Source organism: Punica granatum, chromosome 4 (assembly GCF_007655135.1).
Source record: "Punica granatum isolate Tunisia-2019 chromosome 4, ASM765513v2, whole genome shotgun sequence".
NCBI classification, from domain to species: Eukaryota; Viridiplantae; Streptophyta; class Magnoliopsida; order Myrtales; family Lythraceae; genus Punica; species Punica granatum.
Window position 1 is genome coordinate 6,634,225 of NC_045130.1, and position 7,466 is coordinate 6,641,690.

Sequence of the window (7,466 nt, forward strand, 5' to 3'; positions counted from 1 at the left end):
ACCGCGTCTATAGATAAAAAAGTAAAAACTATAATTAACTTATGATGATAAATTACTTCTTTAATGAAAAATCTACCCTTTCTTTACTTGAAAATACATTCAGGATCGGCTTATCTGATTATGAAATACATAATAGTGGATATTAGATAGTAATATTACATGTAAACCAGTCTACTCACAGTACAACTCATCGACGGTGACATATTTCAAAATTGGTTGAGATCTAAGTATTTGCCCTGATGAATAATATGACCATAACTAAGTGTACATTATTGGATCTTTTCAACAGGACTAAACGATTTGAGATTTTATTTATTTCTTTCTTTCTTTTTTGGTCATATGTATCAGAATTAAAGTTCATGAAAAGCAAACTCTCGTGCAAGCAATTTATTAGTATTAGAATCTCTCCACTATTGCGTAGGGCTGGATCAGGGGCGACAATCGAATTTTATTCGATTTCACATGACCTGAACAATTTTACAAAACATTATTAGATGATTTTCGGAACGTTGCGTGGAATTTGGGCAATTTTCTTAAATATATATGTTATGGCCTTCTATCAACAAGTGTTAATCGGTCAACCACCTTTTACGAAGCAAGTAGTAGCAAAAGTAGGTAGATGATGAAGAAAATACACGGAGGATGCAGATGTATAAATACGTCTACGTCTACGACTACCTAAACTGTTTCTAGAAAGAAACTCATTATGTACAGATAGATTTTTTTTTAAAAAAAATTTCTTTTTCGGGTGTCCGTGTTCTGTTTGAAGTTTTCTTCTGTCGTTTTTTTTTTGGGGGGGGTTAATATCTTCTATTGTGTTCTATAATCGAGGAATGTCTGTATTTCCAAATAAACGACACGTGCTTATTTACCGAACATGATAAGGTATAAATATGCCTGTGTGTACCGTAAGCATATATGCGTTTAATAATTTTATAATCTGAATTATTTTCTTTATAGAAAAATAATGTACAGGTGTTGAAATACTGTAAGGTGAAATATATAACATTTTGTGGTTCCGTCTAGCTAGCCTCTATTGACCAGATTTAGTCTTTTTTTTTTGGCACGACATTTATAGTTAATATGTGTCATTTGAAAGAAAGATCGGTAAATCTGACATATACTACAAAACTATAACATATGTAGTCAGGTTTAATTAACTATAACTTTCCCGGTCAGGTTTGTATTTCGGGTTGTACTTACTTTCCACCGCAATTATTGTAAAAATTGGGTAAATCTTAATCTTTTGAATATAATAGGGGATTGTTTTCTAATTATTATTAACGAAGTACCCCCACAACATGCAACATATATAATTGCTCTATTTGCATTAATTGGGCATGTCGGCCTGCTTCAAGAGGATTTTGGGCTCACATTCCACGTGTTATTGAAAGTATGTTCAAATGATGGCTTGCTGGCTAGCTAGTACCTCTCTTTAGATATTCTTTTATTTTTATTCATGAAGTACCTAACATTTTCTTTTTTTCAATTATAAATAAAACCCATCAACTTAATATAAAAAAATATATTTTCAAATAAAAGAAATACAAATAATTCTATAGACGATAATCTAAACCTAAAATATTTTGATTTTTGGACAAAAACGCGTGTTACTGTCCTTCTTTCTCACCTCGCAATTAATTAATTACGTAGATAGCTAGATTCACTTTATATTTTAATCAATGAGCACTATCTTGATGGTTCAAAGCTCTAGGTATTAATTGTCGAGCAAAAAACAAAAAAAAAGCTCTAGGTATTAATTACTTTAGTGATAAAAATAAAATGACGCTCGATATATTTGGGAATATCGAGTCTAAAGACATTTTCTTTATAGTATTCTCTTCCCGTGAATAAAGTGGGAATTACATATTTTTTTGTGGTCTTTTTCTTCTTCTTATTTTTTCTCTATATGGTTCTCGCTTTTTCTTTGTTTCTTTTTTTTTTTTGGTGGCAGAGTATCACTCTTTGTATCAAATAATAATTAAGATGTATGTTATAGTTCAGAGTTAACTTCTCATCTCTCTTTTTTTCCCCTTATTTTTTTTATAAGAGCACATATAACTTTATTGAAAAGATAGTAACTGATTATAACATCTATGTAGGAGGAACAAATGACTAACACCTAAGGAGCTCCCATGAACTGGGATTGGTTTGACCAATTTGGAAAATGTGATTGGAGATGAAGATGATGTAAAATGTGAACTTAAAAAGTTGCTCCAAACATATAAGCTAGTCTGCTCTCGTTACTTATATCCTTTGACAAGGTTATCACTTTTGTACCCCACACCCTCGTACTATACGTCAATGCAACTTGGGTTGCTCCCGTCCCCATTCACACTATCATTGTGTGATATATGTGCCACGCCAAACGGATAAATGGTGGAAATATCGTAAAATCAAAGGGCACGTCACAAAAAGCTTATGCCCATCGAATAACGTACTATGATGATTTTACTGATCCGCATGTACATGTGTGTGTATATATATATATATATATATATATCCATCTCATCAGCCGATAGGGAAAAGCCTAGCTAATTTAAAAATCGTGAATTTGATGCTGAGGGTCAGGTTCATAGGAAAGCATGCAGGGGACGGCGACAAAAGTCAAAAGAGTTCTTTTCCTTTTCTCTTTTCCTCAGGAAAGGGATGTAAACTGGTGCATGAATGTTAACCGAGGCTTGTAGTGGCACATGAATTATTGCTGATTTGGAAATAAGAGAATTTGTATATGATTCCCATCAGTAAGGGTAACAAATAAGGGCTAGTCATTGAAAGTGTTAACTGTTAGTAAATTAGACCTCACATGCAAATTTTAGATTTCTTCCTTCCACAATCGACGTGAAATTCAAACGTGACAAATTCTCTCATTTTTAGCCCCAACGTCCTCGCGGGGTTCTTAGAACGTCTACCCGCGATCTCGCAGAATTGTGAGTTAGGGTTGACTCTAATATCATATATAGCAACGAGGAGTCCATCATTCAAGAGCGCTAAATCTCTCCCTTACACAACAAATGTCTAATTCACGAGGCAACAAGACTTTCCGTATCCTTTTATTTTGATTTTTCTATTCTTTTAAGAGCCATATTCTTGTAAGAGCCAATTTGGCCTTCCTTATAACGGAAATCAAGAAACTGTTGATGAATTTTGTTAACTGCTTCAGAAACCTCTCAATTTGCCTGTCCGGATATGAACATAAGAGGTTGAAAAGAGGCCGCTAGCTAGCTTTAATAATCTGAAGTTCAAATATTGAACCCGAGGATCCAAATTCAACTCATCACCTCATGGGGTTGCCTTAGTGGGCAGCCCTTTTTCTCAGTACCACTTGCTAAGTGTTGTATGGTAATTTAGAATGCCGTGTGTTGGATGGTTAAAAAGTTCTCTAATTATTCGGGTATATTGACATATAGGCTCCATCCATAACTTGAATGGTTAAATGGATAAAGTTAGTAACTACGACTTGAATTATGTGGACATCCCATGTGATTGAAGGGTGGCAAATTTGTCTGTCTTGGCGCATATATAGTTCACATTGTAAATCGGGTCTAGGTAAGTAATATTTTTCCTACCTCATGATTGGCATGGCGCGCACTACCTTGTCTCCAAGAAGTACAGTGACCGCCACCTAATCCAGATTCAAGCCGGTCGTCCACCCATTAATTAAGGGGTAAATCTCTCTAGATTTTAATTTTTCTTATTTCACAATGCTTGAACTTAAAAATCATATTTAAGGATAATAAGAACTGAATCACTTAAATCAATTTACGTAGTAGATCTCTCTTCTATTTTCTAAACAACGAAATTCCACGTTTATCAGAACCCATAAGGTATAAAGATAATAGAAGAAAATTTAGAAGCTGAAATCATGATAAACCTTTTCCAGTTTTGCAAATTCCTCCATTTTATTCGAACGGTTTGACACTTATTTCTCTTAAACAAAATCTCGAGTTCTTTGTAAATGAAGTAAACCCTTAATTGAAAGAATTTTATCACTTAATGAACCGACTCGGCTTGAATTGGATTAATCGGAGTCATTTGAACTTTTGAATACTATGGTACGCAAAAAAAATCACCTTTTTTTTATGTAAACCTTGATATCCGAAAACTCAATTGGGTCCCGACTAATTCAGTCTAGCTAGCTAGATCGGCTCACTAAGAAGTAAAGCTCTCCTAGTATAAATTTTTTATATTCACAATAATTTAAACCTGAAACATGTCCGAATTTTATTTTACCCAATTCACTGCGTGTTACTTATAAAAATAAAATAATAATTCACTGTGTGTTAGACCAACAAAGCAGCAGAAGCAATAATTTTATCAATTAACCAGTGACACCCTCAATTTGTCATTAAGCTGGGTGTTTTGTGGGCCTTTATTTGTCCCCCAAAAAGTTCGATAAACACTGCACAAATGCACAAGATTAACTTTGTCTTCTGTTTTGTGGGGCAATTTGGAACCCATGAAAAGCCATTTTTGTCTCAGGAGACGTCGAAATCCGCAAACGCACAAATTGTGAGAGGAGCATCGTCATTCCTATATTGGGAGTCTCATGATCGAATCAACTTATTAATAGACCAATTGAGGAATAATAATTCGACTTTATTTACCAAAAGGTGCACGTGTGCTCTCAACCATAATGTGTCTTTGTATATGGATGAAAATTCATCATTTTATTAGACTTATGATATGGGATAGCTCCGGGGCCGCGAGGGACCCATGCATGAAACTCGACAAAGAGCGTACTTGACCTAAAATGGTCGTCAAATCATAGAGGCAAGGGGTTTATTGCACATCAACTTATTACAAACAAGAAACTACATATGTTTGATTCTAGTATGTGGACTTTTCGTTCACATTTTCATTTCCTCTTCTATTATCTCTTTTATGCTCACAAACCTCGGTTCTAACTCAGTAAAAATGAACAATTAAAATGCAAAACGAACGGATGTTTGTCAGTCCTCAAGTGTATATATTGACTTTGAATTTATTTCATTTGAGACTTGACATAACCGGCGTTCGTTAAGAAGACTGAAAAGGCTCCCGAATCCCTTTTCATGGAAAGGTTCAATGGACACTGACCTGATTTTACTCGGGATCCCTTGCATGCCCTTTTCCTGGATGCAGTCGAGAGATTAATTGGTTAGGTGCGAGAATTTCTTGTCCTATATATGCATTCACTTGAGTAATATAACAATTATACACATATATGACAATGATATATATATTGCTTACTAAGATTCACTCATACAAGACCTCCCCCAGCCTTTGGTTCTGATTCTTCTTATTGGTACCATTTTGTGAAGGATTTCTGGCACACGAGTGCAGCTCAAGATCCCTTACCTTGCTCTGATATCGAGATCTTTATGAAATCTAAGTAACACATGGCTGAGTTCTACATGGATATATGACTTGAGAACCGTTCTCTGGTTTATCCGGGATCAATATGTGATGATAAAGTGTTTTGATAAGAATCTCGGATAGCTACTATCCTTGTTTTCCGTCTCGGTTTCTTCTGTGTAGTATGTCTGAAAGGATTTGATTAATTCTGATATTGTAATCTTCGTTTCTTGAGCATTTTCACCTTATACTGTTGTCGTGTAATTTTTACATATTATAAATGAATTTTCACGGTTCACGATAAAAAATAAATAAAGATTAACTCATATATATATATATATATATGTACATATAGCTTTCTAAGAATGGAGTAGCAATTTGCACTAGCGGGGGGCCCACCACATACATGGGTGTAGAACATAGAATATCTGGTACTGTTTGCTTATTATGTTTATTAAGATATTCACTTTTAGATTGTATATATATATATATATATATCCGAGCCAAAAAAAAAGAAGATTCCTTATATATATAATTATTAGATTAATGTTCTCATAACGATTAAAAAGCCGATAGAAGAGGTGTTGCTGAGGCTTTATATAGATGTGCGCATGTGTGTGTATATATATATATATATAATATTATCATATATGAAAGTGCACAACTTGAGCAACTTCAGCCCCCAACTTGCTTTTAGCCATTCTTCGTGTCCCCATACATTATAAATCAGTCACCATGCATAGAATCATCCTTTTTTTCTTTTTTAATCTTCCTTTTCTTTTGGTTTCTCTCATGTTCTCATATGACTATTAATCTACTGAGTAATATAAGATTAAGGTGATTGTATCATTTCATAATTCCACGCGATATTAAGATTTAAAACTTAATAATAGTCACACCAGTTATCTCTTAATTATCAATATAATGATCTCAAAGCACTTTTATACTGTATGTCATCGGTGCAGTCGTATGTACCCTTATAAGCTAATAGCCGAGCAAGTGACGAATAAGCTTGAACGATCAAAATGATCCCAAACTAAGTTTGAACACAGCAAGGTAGGAGGTGAAAATTAAGTTAAATGGCTTATGCCTTCCCGTGGAGCCAGTCTTCAAGTTCACATTAGTTGATTAGTGGTCGTTTGGAAACCAATCCTAGAGGTGCAACTTACAAAAGGATTATATTCAAATGTGTGGAGAAAGAAAGAAGCAAATAGAACACAATCCAACTTGTTCAAAATTTAGATCAAAAGGGATAATATAGAATATTGTTTCCGACGCATGGAGTTGAAACTTCCTCCCAACTTGACTTCTTCGCCTCAGCTATAATGGATTTTCGTGCTGTGCCCACAACTTAAATTGCGGGCCATATTGTTGACGGTCTGACTCTTACCATGAGAAAGCTATTTGTACTTAAATGTACCGCGCTTAGTATCAGTGGACAAACCCTGTCTGTAGTTGACGAGATTGAACTCTATGTATTGAAAGTACTTCGTGATTAAGTAAATCAACAGCGGAACGGGAATTAGTATCACCCCGTAAAGCCGAGGACGCCCGGTACAACGTCATTCTCTCCCCTCCTATTCCTCTGCACAGCAGTTTCAGAAACAACGTCCACCTCCCTAAACTAGGTCGGATTTAATTGATACCATAATGGACTGAGAGGGAGTCGCCCCCTAAAATTCCAATATTATAAATAAAAAAATTGTACATCATCCCTCATATTTTCATGAAATTACTGCTATTCGCTTCCTTCCTTTAAATCGGAAAGTTTATACTCTTATTGCCCCTCCAAGGACCTCTCTCCCCTTGAGCTAAATCCTGTGTCCGACGATTTTAATTAATTGATTGACTGAAAAAGCATAATACAGATGAACGAGTCATTGTTAGACCACATAATGATATTTTGTTTTTGGGTAAATATACTACATAATGAATTAATGATAAAAGCGATCTTCTTCCAACCTGTACTAGCAAAGGGGAAAATACAGCAGGAGACGGCCCATTTAGGCCCATAAAGATTTGGCCCAGTAGAAGCCCATCCAAATAGTTCTCTGATGGGCCGATATCCACTTCGGGGCTCAGGTCAATGTCCTGCTTTGTAGCCAAACCGGACCCCGCGTTTACTCCGT